At 38.7% G+C, this 26,522-nt stretch overlaps 1 long non-coding RNA gene across 1 annotated transcript in view; it reads right to left on the bottom strand.

Annotated features, from left to right (window-relative positions):
• Window positions 1–26,522, bottom strand: part of LOC135255226 (uncharacterized) — a 61,707-nt gene that overhangs the window by 19,321 nt on the left and 15,864 nt on the right. The window contains exons 2-3 of the long non-coding RNA XR_010330127.1: window positions 24,580–24,655; window positions 18,707–18,751 (exon numbers count right to left, since the gene is read on the bottom strand). This is a non-coding gene — a long non-coding RNA (uncharacterized LOC135255226). The remainder of the gene's footprint in view (window positions 1–18,706; window positions 18,752–24,579; window positions 24,656–26,522) is intronic.

Raw genomic sequence — 26,522 nt, 5'->3', positions numbered from 1 at the left:
AATGCATTAACTGCAGGATTAAGTGAATTGCCCCTTCTTCAAAACGGCTTGTCCATAGTGAATAAGTAACATAAACGGCAACAAAAAAGCAAGCGTGTCCCTTTGTCTTGAGTAAATAAGAGGGAGCAAAATTATTTGATTTGAGACACATGGCTATTTACTGTACATGTGGGTGATTGCAGAGAGAGAAATAATGACACAGACTGGGTCCAAATAATTCTGTTTCCTCCCGTTCTCCTCCCGCCAATTCAAGAGTGCCCTCATTAGTGCCGTGTCACAACCTCCTGAGTGACGTTTGCAAGAGAAGTTTAGTGAGGGCAGAACTTTCAGCAGATTGGACCTTCAGTAAATTTGTATTCAAAACCTGCAGTGCGTCTGCCACTGACAGGTTTTTATTTGTTAAATGCCCACAAGTGATTTATACTATTTTCTAAGTAATTCATAAAATGAATTTCCCCTAACAAAATTCCAATAAAAGGCATGTTTTTAAGATCAGTGTTCTTTTTAAATTTTTTTGGTGGGATGCAGCTGGTTGTTTGAAATAGTCTACAGATGGCTGCCCCTCCCTCCTCAGTTGTGAGTGAGGGATATCTGTTGACAGGCAGCCTACACACTCTCTGAAGCAGTGATACACTGATCCTCACTGCTGAGAAATCGCTGTGGAGCTCCGGGTGGTGCTGCCTGCCCTCGGATGTCGTGGAAGGAGATCTAGAGATACTGAGGAGCTCTGAGAAGCCAGTTCCCTGCCCGTCTCTGGGTAGTCCCCCGCAGAGATGGATCATCTCACCCCAAAGTAGAGGATAAAGGTTCCCCCACCGAGTGGGAGAACCCAAGGTGCAGGCCTGGAGGTCACCACGTAAATGATTGGGGGGGGGGGGGGAGGGGAATAAATATACCGTGAAAAGCTATTTGGTTGTGATAAGTAATCAACACTTTTATGTGAATTTGCACAAAGATGTTAATCTGGGCTGTGTGAGGTGACTATACTATTACTATCATCACTATACTGTAACTCATGCAAGGGGAGGCTTCTGGAGAACTAGTACACTGCATTTATGTGTGTCCTGAATACAAATAATCTGTGGAAGGAGGAAACCATGGAATAAACAGCTAAATAAAATCTCAATAAGATTTAATGGAATTGAATTTGACCATCAAATGTGCAAATGTGTTCTGATTTCCTTCCTTTACATGATATGTAACATGCTTTTAATGAATGTCACTGTGATAGGAGGTGAACTGTTAAATGTAGGTAGACCTGGGCATAATGGAGAAAAGCTGGGACACATGAGAATTGGAGAAATTTCCAATTTCTTTGCATCACCCCATTCATTCATCATTTCATGCCAAAGAAAACACTTTTACGGCTCCCAGAGATTTTATGCAACTACAGGGAACCAATTAAAAAGTGTGTCAGAAAGGCTGAATACTGCAACAACTTTCAAGATGTTCCAACAAGAAGGAAAAACAACAGATACATTACTACAGACAAGGGATTCTCAACCTTGGACCAGAAGGGCCCCAGTGCATGTTGGTTTTTGTTTTCACTATAAAATCAGACTCAAGAAGACAGGTGAAGTGTGTTAAACATGTAATCCTCTGCTTTGATTTACCAAGCGCTGAGTAACAACAAAGGCAATTGAGAACCCCTGCTATACTGTAGATAATAATCTTTCAAAACCAGCTCAGTCCAGTTTAACCTGGATCACTCAGCAATGCAAGGTATTTCATCAGTTTGCAACACCTAACACCTTTAACTTCTTGAGCAGGTATTATCATTAAAAAACATAGAGAACATTAGACACTAAATATAACATTGCATAATTTTGTTCCGATTATTATTTTTTAATCCTATTTATAAAATAGATTTTAAATTCTAAATCCTCAGTGATAAGGAAAAATAGCCTTTGGCATGAACAGTCATCATAACCACCGAGAGAAGTTTGTTATTTACAGATAAAGCTGGATGCACTTCATTGGTATTCTGGCACAATGTGTGTGATTTCCAGCCTTTAGCCTTTACCTCTATCATGTGACTGAGGTGATAATGTTCCAAATGCATAATGATAGCCATTGGGATAGAGCGTGACCTTTCATCAGCTCCTTCTCTACAGACACCTCTGTGCTGAGTTCAGTCAACTTCATCTATCTGTGTGAGTGTGTGTGTGTGTGTGTGTGTGTGTGTGTATGTGTGTGTGCTCATGCGTGTGTGTGTGTCAGTCAGTACGTTTACATGCACAGTTGAAATTGAGCTATATTAATAGCTCGATTTGGCCAAAGATGAGATTTAATTGGATTATTGTCGTTATCCTAATATACATGACTCAGAAAGAATCTAATTATTGGCTGAGGTGTGTTTTTTTCACCATGATACTAGGGAGGGTAAAACAAAGCTTTAGCATGTCGCCAGCAGTGTATGCATGTGAGCTCGACAATGCATTTCTCACAGAAAAGGTCATTTGTCGCCTTTTTTTTAAAGTTCATTACAGTGGTGATAGAAGTGACAATAATTAAGTGGTACTGTGCTGTTAGCCTTTATTGATCCCCGTACAAGGTTAATGTGAAGTAGCTACACAATCGGACAGCACTAACCCATAAAAATGTACTTTGAATGGTAGCCTACTTGCTCAATTGAACGGTAAATGTGAAAAAACATTCGGTCAGCGGCACTGAAATTTTCTGTCGCACCCTCAATAAACGGCAAAAGTCCCAGTAGAAGATTAAATTAAATCTTTTAAAGTTATATATTTTCTGAAACGTTATTGATTCCGCTTGGCCACAGTAGTTGCTATGTAAATTACGGAACATGCGCAGAACGCCTAGTCCAATTTCAGGCTGATTGAAGCGTATACATGCTGTAGTAAATCGATTATCTAGGTATGTTAGTCCGACTTTGAAAAATCTGAATTAGTACGATTTCAGTCGGACTAAGGTGTTTACATGATTTTTAAAAGTCCAGTTTTAGCTGGACTAAAGCAAAAAAACTTTTTCAAGCATCATGTAAACCCGCTGACTGAGTAGGAAGCACTCTTCGTGTAGAAACAAATGACCCATAAATTGTAAATGTCAAAAAGCACATTTTGATGTCTCTAAGACAAATCACGACATGCAAATGATTGTGATTGTATCGCTTTCCCCTCCATCTCCCCCAGACTTGAGGGTAATGCTTAAAGTGGTCTCTTGTAAGAGGTTTCCTGGTTGTCTCTTGCAAGAGGTTTCATGCTTACTAAAACAAGGCTGCACTGAGGTAAGGACGGTCAGAGTGAAACTTGGGGTAGGATCTAAAATGGCATGGTTGCAGAGTTAGCATGGGTGCTAACCGTGTGGTGGTGGTGAGGTGGGCAGAGGTGCTGATTGACAAACTGAGCCAACCCTGGCTGTGACAAACACAGATCATGTGGCATCTTGAGTGTTATCTCTAGGGCCAGCAGCATGTATCAGTGACACAGTAGAACTGCTTTGAACTGAAATTCTGTTTTGTTCAGATACCTGACACTGCTAGAGTTGTGTACAAAATGGGCAATACTGGAAATACAAAAAAATAAAACACTTAAACACTTCCATATTTCAGCAGTCATGACAGCCCCTGGAATGCAGAATCTTTGGAAAGCCGGACATTTCCAAATCTGCATTTTACACTAATTCACTTGCATTCTGATAAAAATAACTAATGTTGCCATAATAGGCCAACTCACAATACTAACACAATAAATGTAGGCTATGTCGTTCATAATTTTACTATGATACTTGGAACAGAAGTAGGATAAAACAGCAGGATTATCATTCATCGTTTATAGATTAGAGTTTATGAAACATTGAGTATTTTTTATTACATTTTGGCCCTATTTTCTGCATTAAAAATATTGTATAAACAACCAATGTATATGTAGTACATATGTTTTCTATTGGGGTGACATTAGCTCAGGAGGTAGAGTGCAGAGTCGTTGGTTTGATCCCTGGTCTTCTGGGTGTGTCCTTGAGCAAGACATCTTACATGCTCCCAACAACCTGGTTGGCGCCTTGCATGGCTGCCTTGATCGCTGTTGGCGTGTAAGTTTATGTGTTGTAGTCTGTATTTCCCGGTCACTTGTCTCCCCAGTACTGTCTCTGTGTCTGTGTTCCCTGAGCTGCTTCTCTCCCCTGTACTTGTGTGATTTCACTATTCGGGTGGTTCCGGGTTTTCGTGGTTTCCCCCCTTCTTTCCAGTCTCGCTTTACTTTCTTCCTGCTTATTTCTAGTTTTACTAATTTCTACTAATCCCTACTAACTTATAGATTGTAAAGTACTAACCTCACTAACATACTAACATGTGAATATTACTAATGGACTAACACACACTAGTTTTGGGTTTTTGATAGTTTAGATCACTATACTAATACATTAACCAGTCTCCCCTTTTCCATGCTGCGCTGTAGCTCCGCCCCTTTTCTTTCTAGCCTGCTCTAACGCTGAGTTCTGCAATTGCCTGCACCTGTCTCTTGCTCTGACTGCACCTCTCTCTCTCTGCACGTGTTTTACCTGCTTCACCCAGGCCGTCTATTATCATTGTTGTCTATGTGATTCCAGTCCGCGTTTTGTCGGTCCCCTGTCATTTTATTAGTTATCCTAATGTTCTTCACCTGGATGTTGTTTGTTACTCCGCCCTCACTCACTTAACCCCTCCTTGATTGTTACCTTCCCCAGTGTATAAATGTCAGTCTTTTCCTCCAGCTCACGGTCAGAACGTTGATCGAATTCATTGTGCCGATTGTTAGTAAGCCTTTGTCTATCGAGATTCCTGCGACACCCCTTTGCCCGACTTCGAGTTTGCCTGTCCCTTTTGGTTTTGTTTGCTTCTGGTTTGACCTTCGCTTTGCCTTGACTTCTCTTTTGCCTGTCCCTTTGTACCTTCGCCATTCTGATCTCCTGGTTTTTGATTTTTTGCCTGTCTTTTCACTATTCTTTTGGAAACTCGATTCGGCACCGTCCTCTCTCTGACTACCTGGCTTCGAACCTCGGACTGATTAAAGACAACGTTTTTTGGATTTCCCTGGTCTGCGTGTGGGTCCTTACACAGAACATCACATTATGTTTGAATGGTTGAATGAGAGGCATTCATTGTAAAGTGCTTTGTGCATTTGCTGGAAAATTTGCTATATAAATGCTGTCCATTTATATCATCTAATGTCATATACAGTGACATCATGTTTTCATAATGGCACAAAATGTATCTAAAATCTAAGTATTAAACACTGATTATGTGCTAAGTGGCCAGTATGCATTCCTATCTTTCATGGAGGAAAGTTTTCTACGTGCCGAAATCTTCAGTCACTATGAATTCATACAGTGCGAAAGAAATAGGACAAAAGAAGAGTAGCAATATATTTCAGGGACTCTTCATGGGTGCAGAAGTTATTAACGTCACAGGGGATATCTCTCAGAGAATTACATACTTATGTAAATCTCGTGTTTGACCTACTACAGTACTAGCAGTAGAATTATGTAAGCTAAAGCATAGTCCCTAGGTAAGCATCAATCAACTAAAGCAATATACCGAGTTTCGCCAAGCTATATGTACTGTAAGTATTACTGCATGGATTTCCTACCTTCAATCTGGACAATTTTCAGCACAAAACTTCTAGTTATTAGAAATTAAATGACAATTCCATCTTTTATTTATTAATGAAAGGATCTGTGATGGATGCCAACATTGGACTGTACCTGAATTCAACCAGATCTTTTCGGTTTGCTAACAGAGCAGGTATTCTTCATGGAAGGAAACACAGTCACCCCTGTTCGATATTCCCCGAAACTCAACAGTGCTTAAATTCCATGCACAAAACCACAAGGACACATAAAACTGTGTATTAAATGGCAAATCTAGCATTTGTGGAAGATTCTTGTACTATGTGAAAGACAGCACTTTCTACCTCCATCAAAAAGGCATGAGTTGATTATTCATTCTCATGGTACCTCATCCCCCTGCAAAATTCCAGCTGCTGGTATAGTAGATTCTATGTCGCAGCAGATGCCAGCAATTCAGGTGGCACATAGTAACATAATGCCCTAAGTTGCTTAGTATATAAGTGTTCTCTCAAGATTACAAGGTAATAATCAAACAATTATAAGTGCTGAAACTCATTAACATGGTCGACAGCTTCCCAGTAATTATGCTAATGTCTCAGTATGCCCTTTAATTTAACTGTCAGGACAAGTCCAAAATACTGGAGTGGCCAGAGGTGATTAAAACTAAATGAAAAACCTTACTGTCATCTCTGCAGCAAGTACCTGTTCACCAATATGCACTAAGCTGACAGTACAAGTTCAGGGTGATTGCTTTCCCATAATCTCTAATTTAACATAGCTACACACAAAGAGACATGAATGCAAGGTAGGCCAAGGCAGCATTAGCCTATCATATGAGATACATAAGAGCATGATTTGAATCTCAGGGGAGAATCCACTGCGAACCACCCGTAAGTGAGGAGCAGAGAGAAGAGATAACAGAGGCTGACATGGCAGCTTCAAGCTTCCAAGGACCAACCAGGAGTATCTCAATCAGAAGTGCCGCACTTAATTAGCGAAGACTAGCGGGACATCAAACGCAGCCATACCAGCTCTGATTATTTACACTTCTCAGCCTCTGAGATGAAAGTTTTAATTAAAATCTGAAGCTGCGAGCTCCCAGTGGTAAAAAAAAAAAAGCATTCTTAGTGCGACTAGTTACTGAAAGATCTTTTCTCAAACACACTCAAATGTCATTTGCAGCTCTGCAAAACAAGAGTACGTTTGCTAAATGGTGAACATAATAAATTCCGATATTGTTTTCTAAATGTTACCTGTTCAGCTGCATTTTATTGAATGAGAATGGATTTTTTTTTTTTTTCAAACTTGTTGTTCTTCACTTAAATGTATCCTTCACATGCTTTAAAATTCCCATTTCTGACTGGCTAAAGACATTACATTGCAGGCATTTAGCAGACGCCCTTATCCAGAGCGACTTACACAACTCCAGACACAACTCATTTACATGATGAAATAATCAAGATCAAATTCCCAATAACGTATTGCGCCATTCAATGTACCGTGTGTATATGGTACCAAACGCAACTGCAATGTTTCCATCAGCAACTCAGTTGTTCGACAGATGCATATTACGCTATGCAAGCCGTAAACATGATTTCACTTCCCCGTCACGTCTGTCCCAGGGAGATAGATGTAAGTCTCATTCAGAGGCAGGTCCCCACAGTTCTCTGAGTGTATGCATCTTTGTACGAAATGACATGGGAAAACATCTCTCCATAAAGAACGGTTGTATATACCAATCTCAGTACTAAATTATACATAAACAAACGTTTGACATGTTCATTTCTTTTTTGTTTCTAACAGCAAGCAGGAATGTACAGAATTATGAGTAACACCTCTGTTGGAACGCCCATGGGCTTTTCCAGGTCCCTGGATAGGACAATTATTCTTCTTAGCAATCTATAGATTGACAGCTTTACTACATGTTTCTTCACAGACGAGCCTATGACTGTTCTCACTGTGCACACACACTGTAATATTGCTCTTGAACAGAATAATGATGATTCTACTAACTAAATCTCAGTGTAGAAATGTACACAAGTGCATTTGGTAAACCAAGATCCAAATCATTGATTTGTTGTTGGACCAAATCACAAAATGTAAGCATTAATTATGCAGTTACAAATTCTTTCACCATTTAATGTCACTGTTGTGCTCCTCCTGTTGTGTTCCCTGTTGTCTGTTCCCTGGATTTCGTGTTTCGAGTACTCGAGTTCCCTGCTCTTCAAGTTTTTCGAGCCCTCTGTGTGTTCTTTTATTTCTAGTGTTTTTGGGGATTCCTCTGTGCATTATCTGTGGCCAGGACTTTTGAGTTTGTGGTTTTGCCCATCGTGGCCTTTTTTGTTCCCTGTTTGTGTTTGCCTTTTTGAAAGTAAAGTCTTTATTTAATACTCACCTTTTGAGCCTCCAGTGTTTTTTCTACTTTGCACCTGGGTCCTAACCCGCCAAACCCTGACAATTTAAGTATTAATTATCCCATGAAAAATCACTATTTTGCTTATTTTTTCTTTTTCTGGGCCTTTCTCACTGATGTTAACCAACAGGAATTCACAATGAGACAATCAAATATTTTCACTTCTACATATCACTTATACAATATTCTTCCTCTTGAATGTTGTTAGGATACAAATGTGCCAACTAATGAATTCTAATGTTTTCATTTAAAAATAAACAATTGAAAACCAAGCACTGACACTAAAGCTATCAATCATGATTATATCGTCATGTCTGTTAATTAAATTACAATTAAATTTGGCTATAAAAATCAGTGACATTTCCAATGGTGCCATGCAAACACTGAAATACGTTTATCAGCAAGATAGCTGGGATGGCCTCCAACTTTAGTCACCATGGGAGAGGCAAATTGAAATTATTTCCTGATATAAATATTTTTCCTCATTTATGCATTAGCTGCAGTTACTAATTACTTAACAAGCTAGTCAGTCAGTTTTAGTTCTCTTTATTTGGCATTTTGCCATGGGCTACATATTACCTGAAAGTGATAGTTGCTAAAATTGACATATAATCACGGATATAATTAAGATGCATAGTACCAAGATCCAGCTTAAATAAATTATTTTTAAAAAAAGAAAAATAGCAGTAATTGAATTAATACAGTCTTAAGATAAATGTATACTTGGAACTTGAAATTGATTTGATTTCCTGGCAAATGAGAAAGAAAATGAAAGCCAGAGATAGTGTTCAAGTGAATGTATCATGCCAAAAGAAAGCAAATGGCTCCATTTCATAATCATAATTCATAATTCATAAACATGACAAATTGTAGATTAAAGTGTGTCGATAGCCAAACTAGCCACCATCCAACAGTCCTCCCACGCACACCATCCTACATGTAAGTATTCTTTGATGTACAGTTTAGTACAATGCAATGTACCATCCAATGCATAAGAAATGAAAAATCTTAAGTTATTTAAGATTCAGTGCTTGGAGAAGATTCAATCGTTGGAGAAGTGGATGCACAACTGACCAATGCGGCTAAACAAATTTACTTTGTGAGATATATTCATGCCCGAATGGAAAAGTCCTGCAAGTTCATGGTCTTCTTTTTAATAATCTTAAACTCATATTTACTTTAAAATGGATGAATTTATGACAGATGGTGAAAGGGATTATGACAGGGACTGCAATATTGGATAATGCAATTGTTATGCAATATTGAAACTCTGCTCAAAGCCTCCCTTTGTGACAGGTTAAGCAGCAACAGCATTAATAACCCAGGACAGCTGTTCATTACCGAGGATGCTGCTTGTGGGAGGAGCCTTACAATCATTCATATGTTATCTGGACAAATGCCAGTTTTTTTGGTTGTTTGTTTTAAAAATATTTGTTAAATCCAATCCAATTTGTTTTAAATCCAATTAGCCTTATTGCAAAAGAAATCGGCAGCGTTGACAGCATCAACATGGCCCAATGCTGATTATAGATACCACTGTAAAGACAATTCTGAGGTTGTCGTTTATGTTAATGAGCATGACCCAAGCTAATCATTTTCAATTACTGTGTTGTACTTGCCTTTTGCACACGTTTATCAAGAAGTGGTGATACTTTCATTTGCTTTAGACAGGATAAGTAAAAACGTGCCTGAGTCTGAGGGGAAATTTGAACCCTTGCCTGTCAGTCGTCCAAAGGTCCAATAGGCAAACAAGCTACCCAGTGAGTAACTAGTGAAAGTTTTTGATACCAGAAAACTTTGTCACTGTGGTACCTGTGGGAATTAATTTGCAACACTGACATGTGGTACATTAGTTAGAGCAAAGAAAGAGAGTTTGGTGGAAGATGTTTGTTTCATTTGTTGCTGAAGGAAATTATTATGTCGCACGTCCTTTCCCCTGTTGAAATCCATGTTGTCTGCAATTTGGGGAGATATTGGATCTGTTACAAAGAGCAAACATCCTTTGTTTTTGAAAAAGCTGTTTGTGATGACCAGCGGTCTGGGACAGAGATACAGTATAAGGATAAAATGTACAGATGAGGTGATGGGTAGAGAATGCTTCATAACATTGTCAGCTTTGGTATAATGATGGTGAGGCCAGACCTAACATGGATGGCTTTTTCAATCCAATAGTTAAGGCTACATGGGCTAAGGTGCTACTGCTGACAGACAAGATGGAAAGTTGTATTCCATGCTAAATTAAGATGGCAAACATTTTGACCACAGAGGACGTGTTGGTGGAATTGGTGAAAACTGAGTGGAAATATCAAGCAAGCTCGAGAGACAGGGGCAGAGATCCCAGCGGGCATGGCATTGATTAACCATCGATTTTTTAAAAATGCCTTTGAGCAAAAACAAATCCACCACAACTGGCTCACTGTAGTGCTACTGGCCTGTCAGTCTTTGGTGTGTACACAATTTACTTTAATTCTACAGAGGAGACTTTTGTGAATTCTGTGAATTGTCTTCATACCTTTGGGTTACCAGTGGGTTTGACATTCAAAACCACTTTCTGCAGCAGTTACCAGAACATATTTTACTGATGTCATATAAATACCAAAACTCCTGTTATTCACACATGGGCATTATTATTGGCTAAGACTATTCCATACCCTTTCCTTGGCAGACATCTTTCATTCACGTATGGATCTTGTGAATTACATTTGTTTTAAACCACTACACTTAATGGTATGTTTTTGCTACCAATAAAAAATACCCTCATTAGTTTGCACCTTATTTCAAGAATTGAAGGACAGAACGATTGTGCACAGGGCATTCTCATGACAAGACATCTTGAATGTACATAATATATAGTGCACACTCTGTAGTCTGCAGCCTATTGCGCTTGAAAAGATCTCAACCATGCTGGATGGAAAGTGCTTTCAGGGTCTGCTGTGCACACAGTTGTGATTATAACCACAGATCTTCCCACAAAGATATATCAACGCTGCAGGTCTGTTGATCAGCCTCTACTGAGCTACTGTATTCAGCAAGAAATGCAAGAGCAATAAAAACACCAAAAAGGAATCATTTAAGAAAGAGCTCTGGGATTTGTGATCTAAAAAGCACTGAACCCTGCATGGCAAGAATGCATTTTGAAAATGTAACACTAATTTAAGTACTTCAAAGTCTTCTTGAAGGCACCATTTCCATTCTGGAACCAATGCATTAATTGCTTCAGAAAACAGTTCTGAGCTTCAATGTTGGCAACTCGAATACTGCCAAGCTTTCCTCCCACTGCAATGCAAGATCACAGAGAACCAAGGCAGATGCATTTCAGAGTCAGTTTTACATGCATACAGTACATACAGTACATGCCAAAAGTATAAGGCCACCTGTAGTTTAAAAAAATAATTCCTTAAGTAGAGAAGAATTCAGTCAATTTATGGACATTGATTGAATAACAAAAAAAGTAAAAATAAATTTTCAATTTCTACCTACAATGACACAAAAAGATGAGATAAAAACTAATCTTAGACACAACTTTCCTCAGACTAGCCTCCTTTGGCGTTAATTACAATTAAACTATTCACTGGAAGCCTATCCAATTATGTTGCAAAGTGGGAGGTGGAGTGGTGGGAGGGAGGTGCAGGAGTAATTAAATTCATTGAAATATTTTTTTAAAAAACCACAGGTAGCCTAATGCCTTCAGTCTGTAGTGTAAATAAAATCGACACAAAAGTTGCAATAAAAATGGCAAAAATTGAGGATATTGCAAGAAGGTTATTCCCAGCAAGAAATTGCAAAGAAGTGTGTTCAGTACACGCTCAGAAGGGTCCAGCAAATGGGCAGTTATGTTAACAGGGGAAGACCAGGAAGAAGAAGGATACTATCAGAGGTAGAAGACAAATATCTTGCGATGTCTAGCAAAATAAACCATTGTAAAACTGCACCACTACTACAGGAAGAACTCAATGAAACTGAAGACAAACCAGTTTCCCTGACTACAGTGAAGCAACGACCGCAATCTGCTGGACTAAAAGGATTTGTATTTGCAAAACAAGCCGTTGCTACATAGTGTTAACAAGAAGAAAACACTTCAGAGGGCCAAGCACTATCAACACTGGAACAAGAAAGATTGGGAAAAGGCTTTTTCGTGGATACACATCCTTTTAGACCAGCATATCGTAGTTCCTTTTTCACTGTAGTCAGGGAAACTGGTATCTCTGTAGTTGCATTGAGTTCTTCCTGTAGTTGTGGTGCAGTTTTATGATGGTTTATTTGGCTAGAGACCACAAGATATTTATCTCCTGCCGTATCATTTTTATACTACAGGTCAATGGTATTAGGCTACCTGTGGTTTAAAATAAAATTAAGGTAGATAAGATTTCAGTCAATATAACTAAGTGCAGTTATGTGCGTGTCTTTATTTATTGGTCATTTTTTATTTATTTTATTTTTGATTTCAACCATTTTATCTTTTTCATTCTTATTTATTCTTTTATGTATTTACTTTTATGGGTTCTTTTTATGATGCATTTCCTATCATAAAAATGTCAGTCAATTCTGTATGATGAGAGGTATTTTTATGTGTATTGTATCTATTATGTGTTGATGAGCTCTGCACCTTTTAATTCCAATGTGGTGATCACAAATGGCAAATAAACTGACTCTTGACTCTCTTGATATCACCTGCACAAAAATGATAAATAGAAGATTTAATAGAATAGATTTTTAAATTGAAAAATAAATACATTTGGTGCCCAACATGAGGCTGAGCAAGTCCAATTCCACTCTATTTCTGTTCATGTTACTTTCCTTCCTTTGCATGTATAAGGAAAATGAATTTTTTAAATTAGGGTCACAATTAACCACTAACTGTATAGTCAGTCAGGTGACTGTGTCACACTCTGAACTGAAGACAGTGTACGGAGTCATATTCAGTTGGTTAATGGAGAGGGCATATCCACCTCCCAGCAGTAAGGTGGCGCTACTAACTGCAGGGGTCTGCACTGTGATAGTTAAATCAGAGATGATCTTCTGTTAATGCTATCTGGAAATGGTGTGGTAATCCGGTGCAGCGAACTCATATATGTCCATTCTCCTTCTGTTTTCAGAATTAATAAAATAATTAAATGTGATACAGTGGCGGGTTTATTCCACGTCAGACCTGTAACAACTGCGCTATTCCTGTACCCATGAGGAACCCACAAGGATATTGATTGTAATGCAAGTTTGAATCCCGGGTCACATGCTTTCGAAAAAATGGTGACCCTACCTTCAATATAATAGCAGCCATGTAACTAACAGCATCATCAAAGCAGCAGGAAAAGAATGGACATTTTCTGAATCGTGAAACAGGTAAATGTGGTCATTCAATATGCAGGCCGTGCCGAATAAGTCAACAGCTGACACCAGCAGCCCAATATGTTTCAGCACAATATGTGATTTGGAGTATGAAAGGAACCCATGAACAGTCTAGCCATTAGGCATCATTATATTTAGTAGTAACGCACTTTCTTTATTCTTTCATTATTATTACAGTTAAGAGGTTGATTGCATGTGTAGGCACTCTTATGTAAAATTTTCCCTCTCTTTGTTTCTACTTTATAAGATACAGATTCAGGCATATTGGATTACTGTATTACATGACTTTGATCCAAATGTATATTTTATGTCCAAATGTATATTTTATGTCACAGATGCCCATTTATGGAACTCAGGGGAAAAAATGAAAAAATGTTGGTCATGTCATGTAATACTCTGTGGGTGAGGTGAAAACCTTGTGAAATGCAGTGTTTGGTCACGCATCCCTGCGCTGTGTAGGAACGCTCTTGGCCTCACTGCAGCCAACAAGGTGACCCGTAGAGCTCCTGGAGCACCCATGCCCTCTCTGTCACGTTCCCCCCTCTCCCCCTGTCCAGGACCTTATAGATCGAGTGCCCTGGCACCCCACAAATCAAATAAAATATCCATGTCTAGTTATCTCCTTTCCCGGGCTTTTGCTGTGAAGCCCTGTCTGCCGCTTTGAAGTCGAAACCGCTGGCAACGTCTCAAGCGCTTCTGCCATGCAGCGAGCTCCTCTTCATTAAATGTGGGAGCCGCTTCTAATTACAGTGGGTATCATCTGCTCAGCGCTGCTGCGGGTTCGGGGGGGGGGGGGGGGGGGGGTGATGTGCAAATACCAAAAGCCAAGAGGATGCAGGGAAGAAGGACCAGTCCCTGCATTAATTGTCATATTTCTGGCCACATGCAACTGAAATCAAAATACTTTAATCCATATTCCATAATTGAAACACATTCAGTAATTCAATTATGGAATACAGATTAAAGCATTTTGATTGATTATACACAAGCACACACATACAGACACACGCACGCATGCACGTACGCACACACACACACACACACACACTTAGGTGTTATATCATCAATAACCTGCTGAGTCCAGCCAATAGATTAATAAAAAGTGCGAAAACAGATAGCAAGCAAGCTATAATGACAGAAAATCATCATAGCAGTAAGTGCATGCTAATGAAGATACTTCCATGCAATGAAACCTGTGGAACATTTTATTTATGTATTCTTCATTTGGAAAGCAAATATCCAACTGTGCACTTATCAAGTTCACGGTTATGGCTGCTTTCCTATTATTGAGAGAGCCACACAGAAATGAATTGTGGGATGGCTTACAGCTGTGTCTTTCATCTCAGATGTCTCAGTTCCCCAGTCACCTGCACACCCAGCTACTCTATGAGGTGTAACCATAACAACGGGTCTGTTGCGTTGCTAAACTGGGAGAATTCCTGTCACAGAGTTTCTTTTGTTCCTTGGAGGACAAGCTTGCATTGTAACACATTTACAAAGCATTCAATACACTGTCAGAGCTGTCAATGTGGAGGAGCTAAATATAAGGTTTTAAATATATGCACACACATAAAAAATCTGTTTTTACTCCTTGCAATCCACTATATGAGACACATTTTTTTCAATTTATCACAAAAGCTACGGGACATTTAAAATTAAAATATTTATTGGAGGCTCCTGAGAAAATGGCACTTGCATTTCCTCATTTTGACACAAGGCAGAGTGCTGGCAAACCCCCAAGTCTTGCGAATCGTCATGATATGCCATGGGTTCAAATGCCATGTTGCTTACAGTCTCTACATCTATTAATAATTCACCAAATAAAGCCAATACAACAACTTTAAAAGTGATTGTTTAATAAATTTGTGCCGTGTGTCCTTCCGTTGAGTTAATTGGCTACTAAACAACAATTCCTTGTCTGGACCTACTTTAATTGGAACATAAAAACTACTAAAGTTAGCTGTTTAGGTAATTAATTGAATGCTGGATAGCTGTAAGGTTGGTGAAACTTAGCACACTACAAAAACTAAAACAAATGATCTAGCTAGCTACATAAACACTACAATATATCCTGTATATTTTCCTTATTGTTTAGCCTATACCAATACGGACACTGCCAAACAAGGTGCAGTTACTTAAGGAACTGTCAATGCAGGTAGTGGGGTTCTTCATCTGTTTCACTGGTGAAGTGTAGTTCAAATTAAAAGTTTCTACTTTCTGGAACTTTTCTCTTACAGTCTGTATAGGTTAATGGATCCATTAACATTGAGTTACAATATTTAAAATGGTCGCACTCACAATGATACTGAAACACTGTGCAAACATAGTATTTATCCATGGTTTATCTGGGATTATTGTCACGGCTGGAACACAATTGACCAATAGGAACAAAGGACCGGATCTATCAATTTTATTTATTTTCTCTATCCATTTATGCAAAATGTACAGCAGAGTTAAAACCGTAACAATCAATGGTACAGCGTTAGTGTAGGAGTAGTGACATAGGAGTCCTGCCATTATAAACACAATGCTGAGAAACTGGAACTTTGCTGATGAGAGGCTGATGCACTGCTTGAACCATCACGGCTCTAACCTGGGGAAGATCTTTCACAGGATCTAATGGCTCCCAAAGGGACCAACCCCTCTCATCAGACTCCTCTGCCTCAGACCAAAGAGCAAGCTGGGGGCAGCAACCCAGGGCAATATCCTTCTCCCACACAACAGCCCAGCAACTTCAATCCACAGAGGTCACAATTTGAACACCCACTTTAAATTCAAAGAATGGAGTCAGTTCCTCTAAAGGGAAAAATAGTCTTATTTTTCAGCTGAAGCGGTGAGAAGACAAATAAACATGTTTATCTGCTTTGCATTGCAATGTAACAGGAATAAATATTGGAATCTTATTACCTTGTTCTATTCTTTATATACTCTGCACTTATTTCCAAGCACTTCAAGCACACAGTAAAACAATAGTGTACGATATGAAAAATATGGGTACAAAATCTAAATCTAAGGGGCTACTGAGAGGAAGGTAAAGCTGTTGTCTTTAAAAACGAAAGTTTAAAAAACTTTCACAAACTCTTACATGATTTGCCAAAAAAAGTATGCTAGCTCAGGATTATTCTTAAAACAAAAGGACGCCGTGCCACCTGCACCGTTACTTAAACATTACAACAGCTTCCGCGAAAGCCATTTGCAAACAGAAGCGCAGGTGTTCAGAAGAACCCAGTTTACACAATGTCCGCCTCTAAAATTTTTGCTTTGAAAAACAACATTCACTCTCTAAGCTTTGCATGCAAATCAAATCAGAAATCTTTTGCACAGCCTAATCTGTTTGTCCATGTGCCCTGCCTGAGTACGTTTTACCTGAGTACGGTACCAAAAGTATGGTTGGGACATTTAAAATTGTTTTCTAAATGATGGCAAGCGGATTTGTCCTTGCATTTATGAGTACACTTCTTTATTTTCAAATATATATTTGTGCCTCAAGCCTGTTTTTCTGCAGACTTATCCCGTGTTTGGTTTGGGTCAAATTGACCCATTTTAAACTTTGTGTGAAAGAACAGTGACACTTTTGAGGGATGTATTTCATCACCAGAGACTAAACTAGTGTGGATTTGATTCAGTTTGCTTTATGTCTTTTTGCATATATGGTTTCTTTGAATATAATAAGATAAAAATGAAAAATAATTGAGGATGTCAGTACACGTGTGAAATGCCTACATTAGAGAACAGTGCAAACCTCTTGAAAGAAACTCAATTTAATTGTGAGTGTTATGAATTTTAACAAAGCAGGCCACTATGAGCCACTACACTACACTGACACTGCCCAGGGTATGCTAATACTGTCTAACAGTTGTCTCTTATGACCAATGTGAATATATCAATATAAAAAATATGACGCAACCTAAATAATTGAAATGTTACAAGCAGTAATACGTACATCTTTGCATGTATCTTGGCTATTTTGCGCGTGGCTGCTGTAAATACCTACCCTTGCTTTCTTTTTGTGTGTTTACTTCTCAAACAGATTGTTCAAGACAAAAAATGACCTCTGAATCTTGAAAGGGACATCTTTATGTGTAACACCAATCATAAGATTGTATAATTGTTCCAATTGCATATGCATGTTCTAACCCTATAAAATATAAGCACATACCTCCTCATCATATTTTATATATACACTCACCAGCCACTTCATTAGGTACACCTGTTCAACTGCAAACTGTACCCGTTAACACAAATATCTAATCAGCCAATCACATGGCAGAAACTCAATGCATTTAGGCATGTAGACATGGTCAAGACCATCTTCTGAAGTTCAAACCAAGCATCAGAATGGGGAAGAAAGGTGATCTAAGTGACTTTGAACATGGCATGGTTGTTGGTGCCATACGGGCTGGTTTGAGTATTTCAGAAACTGCTGATCTACTGGGGTTTTCACGCACAGCCATCTCTAGAGTTTACAGAGAATGGTCCGAAAAAGAGAAAATATCCAGTGAGCGGCAGTTCTCTGGGCGAAAATGCCTTGTTGATGGCAGAGGAGAATGGCCAGACTGGTTCGAGCTGATAGAAAGGCAACAGCAACTCAAATAACCACTTGTTACAACCGAGGTATGCAGAAGAGCATCTCTGAGCGCACACCACATCGAACCTTAAAGCACCCAGTTAACTGACTGCTGAGTGATGCGAATGTTTCCATGGTGGGTTTAAATGATCAATAAAGCTTAAGCTTTGTATTCTATTCTATTCATCTGAGGTCAAACCAACAAAGTGAGGTGGACAAATGACATGTTCTCCAGGCATCACCACAGTTCCTTTAAGCTAGCTGTTTCCAAGAACTGTTCCCAAGAGCAGAACTCTCCTTCTAAACATGCATAAAAACCAGGGGATCTGATCTGCCTGCAGAAACAATCGGGTTCCTCCTCGCTGAACCCATTTGAGCGCTTGTGCTGAGGGTGAGAATGTGTTTGCACTGACTGGAATCACCCAACTTAATCTCACAGACCCGTATCCATCTCACACTACAAAGACAGAAATCTGCGGTTGGAAGTCATTGGTTACTTGCTACTGGGTTTCCATTTTTCACAAGACAGTAACACAGACAAAATAAATCAATTTGACTCCCAGACATTGCATCAGACATAACAGAACAAAACCGTTACTCTGGGGAATACCTTGTGGGGAAGGTAGGGAGCAGGATCATTTCAGAATTATCTTGATGTTTAACACATCATTGGAAACACCATCTTCAAAGCAAAGCACGTATATGTGTGGATATGCCATTGTTTAGAATGAATACTTTTCAACAATATGCAGTTCAGTTTAGTTCAAAATTGATAAAGGTTTTTTTTTTTAATGAAAAGAAGAACAGCACTTTACCTTTCCATTTTGTATTCTTTCAGTCCAGGTTTCACATGTCCTTATCTAAAGGAAAAAAGAGAATATTGAGAAAAATGCTATTCTCTTTCATCTGCTGGTAAAAAAATCTGTGGCCTTTTACATGAAAGCTTGAATCGCACAATTGTATTAATATGACATCTCAGTCAACATGCTAATTGCCTAGCTTTTCCCTGGTACTTTTTATACTTTCTGTATTTTATTCTGTCCTCTTTATGCACTATTTTCCATTTTATTCAGTTGGAGAAAAGCAGTGAGGGTAGAGATGGGATCACAGTCCGGAAAGTGCCAAGCCCCCAGTCCCTGGCTGCATGGGGGTCTTAAATACAGGTTTAGAGTCTACTGCCCTATGAACTGGACCACACAGTTTCCCATCCCCTGCTATTTTTTCACAGAAAGGGCAGGCATATGTGCAATGGTAGAATTATAGGTGTGAAGCATTATACTCTGGCTCTACAACATATGTATCTTTCCCCTGGAGTTGAAATAACAGGGTGAGATTAATGGGGATTTTTACACATTTACAAGAATTTACTCACTCCAAGCTGCGAGAGTAAACTGAGTGCAGAAGAACATTAGCGATGCTTATTAAGCACAATTTGCACATCAACTGTCAATGCAAAGTCCAAATACCTGATAAGCTTCAGGTTTAAATGCCCTCAGGGGTTCTGAATTAAACATAAAATGCAGTACACAATTCACAATTAATAGAACTACATCTTCTCTGATCGACCACTTTGTAACCAGTGTTGGGCCAACTTCCACTCATCAGGCATATGCTGGTGCCAGAGCGGTAGGCTAGATGAAATACCGGAAAGTTCCTATGACAGTACCTGCTGCTTGTGATTTAATTCGTGCAGACTAGCCTAATTTAAGAGGACAGGTAAAATAGCAACTGCCAGATGTTTGTGGGCTCCCCACAGCGCATCACTCTCAAACAGCTGTGAGACTTCAAAGCAACTTAACTGTATAAACTTAGCATCACAGCTTCCAAACGTTTTGTTTCCGTTTCCCATTTTGTAAAGTCAAAACAAACCCATGGAGCGAATGGATTCCTGAATGCAAGTATACAGTTTTTGGACTTTTTGAGAATATAACTGCATAAACATCAATACTTTCTAAACATTTTCTCTTGTGGGAAGGAAGGTAGTGCTTTTTTCCACTGAAAACTAAGCATAAAAACCATTACATTTATAGTGGAACCTTGGTGTCCAAGTCTGGCCCTGACACTTCTCCATGTGTAGGTATCATACGAGCAAATGCAGAGAGATCTCCGCAAAAGAAGAGTGTTCTGAGAGCTGTGTGCAGCAGATGGTGCTCAAGAACCTCACATTCCAACTCAAACTGAAGGGCTTCTGGAGAAAAGAAACTGAATGCACCTCAATAACACTACAGGTCTACTATGGTACTTGGATTAGTCGACCCCATCTATGCACAAGCTGAGCCTCCCTGGAGGCTCGTGAGATAGGTGAGGTATAGTAGTGTGTGAGATGACACATGAAAAATATGTTCAGAATATAATACACACACTACTTATTCACACTAGTCACTTGTTACTGCCAGTGCACTACTGTACAAGCAGTTGTTTTGACATACAGTGAGCTCCTATAATGTTTGGGACAATATCTATTTTTTTCTTTATTTGGCTCTGTACTCCACAATTTTAGATTTGTAACAAACCAAGTCAAATGTGGTTAAGGTGCAGATTCTCAGCCAATTTCAGGGCACAATAATGTTTGGGACAAGTGGCTTCACAGGAGTTGCTGATTAGTCAGGTGTGTTCAATGGCTTCCTTAGTGCACGTATAACAGAGCTTTCAGTATCTAGTCTTGATTCTAGGCTTTTGATTGCCTTTAGAGTGAGCTATCGCATTTGTCAACATGAGAACCATAGTTATGTTAACAAACATCAAGAAAGCCATTATTAGGAAATAACTGTCAAAGACTCAGGCTAAACCTTAGGCTTACAAAAATCACCAAAAACACCACAAAGGGCCTGGTAGACCAATAAAGACCCCTATTATTGATGGATGAGGAATTCTTACCATAATGAATAAAACCCCACAATTCCTTGGCATGGATGTGTTAGCTACTCTGCAAGATGCGAACCACTAGTTACCCGGAAAAACTATGGTCAGGCTACAGTTTGCTAAGAGCCTGCAGAGTTCTGGAAAAAGGTCTTGTGGACAGATGAGACCATTTACTTCTTTACTTTACTTATCTAACTGATGGCAACAGCAAAGTGTGGTGGCCACAAGGAACTGCCCAAGATCCAAAGCATCCCTCTCAACTGTGAAACAGTTGTGAAACGGAGTACAGAGCCAAACCAAAAAAAATAAAATAAAATAATGCCTTGATTCCAAACATTATGGAGCTCACAGTATATCAGCCTATAGTTTTAATAAGTGGGTCACATAAAATGTATCAGTTCATCAAGTGTGTCATGTGTTTGGAAAGTTTGTGAATTGCTGACTTAGGGCTAGCATCTGGAGACCCCTTCACTCACAGTCAAGAATCACATTGTCATCGTCATCATTGTTGCTAAATATGATATGAAGTACAAAGGCTATGAAAAAGCCCAGTCGCCTGAGCAGAAAATGGCACCAGAAGGTCCAGGATAGACTCAGAGGCTCAGAGGGATCAGCCTGGCATTCAGAAGAGGACATGGCATCACAGAAAAGCAGACGGGCACAAACGTGACCGGATGACTCAAAGAGACTCAGGTGCCGGAGTCAAAAATTTAATGAAGTCCCAGGAGGACGGAGGGCTGAGGTAAGCCGACCCTGTCAAGTCAAATGGCAGCCGGGAGGTCTGCAGTCACCTTGAGAGCAGACTTTTATTTAGTTCATTGGCACATTGTACATGCAAATTTATTGTGTCCTTCAGGGGCTTTCACATTTCAAAAGAAATTATGGCAATAGAGCTCTGGGCTATTACTCTGAAATGAAGGTATAGTTAAGAGTTTCAGATGACTCAGTCACATTCAAATTTTATTTAGGTATGTCACCTATAACTGGTTTCGTTGCTGAACTAAGTTATCTTTAGATGAAACTAAAGTTACATAATAACACCACACCAAACACTTACAGTAGCCAGAACAAACAAAAAAGCTCAATTTTTAAAAAAATAACATGACAACTTCGAGAAAATGATTTGAATTAAATAGAATAAATGCAGGAAACTTTTATATAATCAAACATCTATTAACGTTTATATTGGAAAATCTAGCAACTGTTCTGGTAGATCTAATAGTAGGCGAAGTTTAAAAGCAACAATTATGAACTATACAGCATTGCTATAAATAGTATCTATTTAAGGCAGAGTATGTAGGCCTGTTTGTGTTTACTATTATACTAGGGTAACAGAATAAGATGACGATGTGGTGGGAGATTGTTAAAAGATTTGGCCCATATTGCGAATATTACAGCATACAATGTATTAGAAAACAAACAGCATATAGATATGAGAGGCGTAATGTTACAGTACACCCTCTAATCAATGAGGCAGGCAACAGTCGTGTAAGATCTACCTTCAAACTGGCATGGCAGAAGTGAGGGCCAGGCCCATATTCAGGTGCTGCTATAGCTCGGTACATCATCCTTACGCTGTGTTTGTGCTCCATTAACACTGTACTACTGTCCACCCTCTCATAAAACTAGTCAATAGGGTCAAATCACCCCACGCTCTCTTTTTAACGTGTGATTTACATGGCTGCTGAGTCCTTGGGCATAGTGCTTATTATTTAATCTCTCAACTGGTGGAAGAGAATGAGCTCATTCAATTACCACTTGGAATTCAATCATAAAAACAGACTTTCATTCTGCTCCAGGTCATAATCTGCTCTACAAAACAGCCTCTCCTGTTAGAAATATGGAGGAATCTACGCACGCAGCTCTTCATTGAACTTTTTAAGAGTATCTGGATTCTCCTTCAAACTGAGGACCACAATTTTTTTTTTTGGACCGATCACAATTTAGCCACCTACCTCCCTACTTTCATATGCATACTTAACAATGATCCAGATCTTTGTGCAAAAGCAAAAAGGCACATTTTTATAAACGTTGTTAATATTATCTACAGAAACATCCACTCTAAGCTTTGGGCATTATGATAATTAATCTAACGTAGCATTCCATTAAGAACTTAATGTGTGGTTATAAAAATTTGGCCAGCGCTTTACCTTACAGAGAAATTCAAAATGAGAAAACCTGTACTTATTTCAAAACCGCAAAGGGTGCCTGCAGCTAAACAACACAACCCCACCTCTAAATGGTCTTCCTACACCTCTTACACACTGGCTTTTAACTCATACTAATTATAATTTCCAGCAGGTGTGCAATTGACTTTAATCAATCACAGCAGATGGAACATACAGAATGTGTTGAAAACATTGAAAATACATTGCCACACATTTAAAAAAAACATCTAATTTTGTGATACACTTCAAAACAAATTGCACCGATGAGGAAGTTCAGTCGTTAAATTGCTTGCAACTTTCTTGTTCACACTAGGTAGCAATAAATTCATTCACATCAAGAAATTTGGGTTCTAGCAGGCTATATAGCACATTCAGTATATAGGATGTAACTAAGTGCAATGTAACAACACTTTCAGCTGTATTCCGAATTCATAGAATGTAATAATGGCAGGTATGAGATGTATTAATTAAATGTACCTGTGTGAATAAATGTTTGCTTCCAGTGGCACTGTCAATATGTCACTGACATATTTTCAGCACTGGCTGTTTCTCAGTTAAACTCATCACTTACTTATATAATAATAATGCTTTAAAACAATTTATTGCGCATTAACTGCTGTGAGGAATATTGTATATGAAAGTGCTTCACTGGCAAATGAACAAGAGGAACACAAGAATCAGAATGGCTACCTGGTGAACTCAAAGTGTACTGAATTCTTACTTCCACATTCAGAATCCCTGTTTTAAAGTCATTCATTTCTCTGGAGCTCTACCACCTCCAGACTGCATGCATACCAGTATAGTGGGAAGCATCACCAGGGCTAAGTAGTATGCACTAGGTAGTATGTACTAAGAAGCGTGTATTGTGTAGCTTGCACTGGGTAGTATGTGCTAAGTAGTATGCGCTAGGTAGTATACACTAAGTAGTATGCACATACTCAGTAGTCTGTACTACATAGTATGCACTTGGTAGTATGTATTAAGCAGTATGTGCTAAGTAGTATACACTAAAGCCAATTTTAAGCACAAGCCTCATATTTAATATTTTTGTTTAACGGTGTTCATACATGTTTAACTGAATAATGAAGGAAATTAAACACACCTACAACGTAATCATTTTCAAAGTTAAATACTGCTACTGTGTACAATCAATGAAATGTGTCATTTCACCTTGCAGAAAAATAGCACATTAATGCATAAATAATTAAATACTGTTGATAAAATAAGGGATACCAAAAGATAAATAATGCAGATAACTGTATTCTACAATAGATTATTTTAAAATGTGAAGTCTTTGTTAACAGACCACATATAATATCCCATAATATCAAGGGAAGAGGGCTCCACCCGTTGACCAAATAAGTACCTCCAGTCCAAAATTATACAGTTTGCCTATTTGCCTTTCACACACACTAACTATGATAGAACTGAACTATTTAGTCATTATTATCATCCTACTAAAAAGACACCCACCACCTGATTTCACCAAAGTGTTTTACGTTCACTTCAAGTCTCAGTGGGAAGTGATTCATGGTTTTATAACGGCTGAACTTCAAGCCTGTGCATATTCTGCCCTCACACATAAAGTTTAAATCTCAGTGATGCATAGATCACCGTCTGAAGAATGAGATGAGGTGGGGAAAGGAGCAGGATTTTACCTCTTTGTGGGCTTCGCTGGAAACGCGGGTAGTGTAGCGCAGGACCTCCAGCTCCATATCGGTCTTAATCAGGCGGCTGCAGGAGGAGAGCAAAACAAGAGTCAAGGGTGTCACTCCTCTCTGTGTAGATCAGAGTCACTGCTGACTCTTCCAGGTGTGTGTGGCTGTTTCCGTAACTTCTGAAGTTATGCCTCATAATGCTTCCCAAGTTACTGTATGTCTATCAATATGCCTCTGAATATACATGTTATCTGCCTCAGCAAAATGCATGCTGTTGAAGATTCAATTTTTCATTTTTAAACACCAGATATGCCGGAGTGCTGGGGTTTCCTATTTGGGAAAAGTCAGATCATCAGGATGGATCTGTTCCTGCACCCTCTTTGATAATCTTTGATAATAAGACAAAAGAGGGAAAAATACACAAAGTTTGTAGCAGAGTGCGGTGTAACCACAATGAACTGGATCCCCACAGAGCTATAAACATCTGAGCCTAATGCCCAGAGCAGCCAGGCAAGCACGGACACCATTACAGCTGAGTGGGCCGGCTCAGGGTGCTGCCGGGGAGGCTGGATACAGCACAGACACCTTGGCTTCTGTGAGCGGCCAGCAATTACCTCCCATTGTAAACTTGGCCACAACATCTCACTGCAGGAACCGACAGCAGGAAGCTTCATTGGCTACGTTTTAATATTTCTATTATGATTTATATTCAGTTTATTTTCAAATATTTTTTCAAAGGCATTCCAGATTGCCTATGATAGCTTTTTTTTATATATATATATATATATATATATATATATATATATATATATATATATATATATATATATTCTACCTTTATTAAATATTTCTCTACCACTGCTCTTCTACTGGTGACGTTTACACCTTAGTGGTTTACATTATAGCGCAAATGCAAACTGCAGACAAGTTTCCACATTCTTGGAAGAAGTCCATGAGCAGAGATGCCAATTTTGTTATTTCAATTTTTAAATAACAAAATAGTTAAAGTTGTTTGCTTTATTATTAAGCAGAGACCAGGAGTCTAGAGAGCAACTAAGTCTCTGTGCAGCTTTGCTTGTGAGTTTGTCTGTTAATAATTATGGATTAAAAATTGATAACAGAGGTTCATATGACGAGGATAAGGCTACTTTTTAAGCATGACATTTGGATGCTTCAAATGCATCACCTCTCTGGCACAATTTAAACTGTAAGAAACATTACAGTTTATATTGTGACACTATCCAATTGTGGCGATATGCTCTAAACTACAACCATTTCACGAGTAGCTTCAATACAATATAGAAACAAACAACAACCGAGGAAGGGCTGGTAAAACTTACACAGTACAAGGCAATGGACGAAAATCATCTAAAGAACTTAGTAAATGTAAACACATCTGTTTGTCCCTTGCAGATACACTGAACTATTTACATACTTTTGGATTATAAAGGCCCGTAAGCAAGCAAAGAAACAGATGAAAGTTGTTGACATCCCCCAGAAGGGCAAATTCATCACGACCAGATCTGGAATGTGTATTCTATCAATCTGCAATGTCCTCCCATTGACATATGAATTCATTATTCTATAACAAAATACATTTTAATGCACAAGTTGAGAGCAATAAAAACACATTTTAATACATTAATTTATGCAGACAATGCTCAAATTTTTCTTCCAGAGAAAGAATATCATCTCATGAATAATTTAGCTTGCAAATGTTTTGTGTATTCGATGATACAAAACTATTTCAATGACTTGGTAATAAGGAATGTTACAGACATATACCAAGGCCTTAAACACTGTTTTTTTTATTAGTGTCAATCCCCCACTCTTCTTTGGAAAGAGATTCATTTGTTTGATAAAGTATGTAGGTATACTAACTGAAAACAAAATAATCAAAAAAAGCAGGTAATCCAAAATAAGTCCAATCACATTTGCACAAT

Source organism: Anguilla rostrata, chromosome 5 (assembly GCF_018555375.3).
Source record: "Anguilla rostrata isolate EN2019 chromosome 5, ASM1855537v3, whole genome shotgun sequence".
In the NCBI taxonomy this organism is placed as follows: Eukaryota; Metazoa; Chordata; class Actinopteri; order Anguilliformes; family Anguillidae; genus Anguilla; species Anguilla rostrata.
The sequence above is the reverse complement of the archived record's forward strand: the minus strand, read 5'-3'. Positions and strand labels throughout refer to the sequence as shown.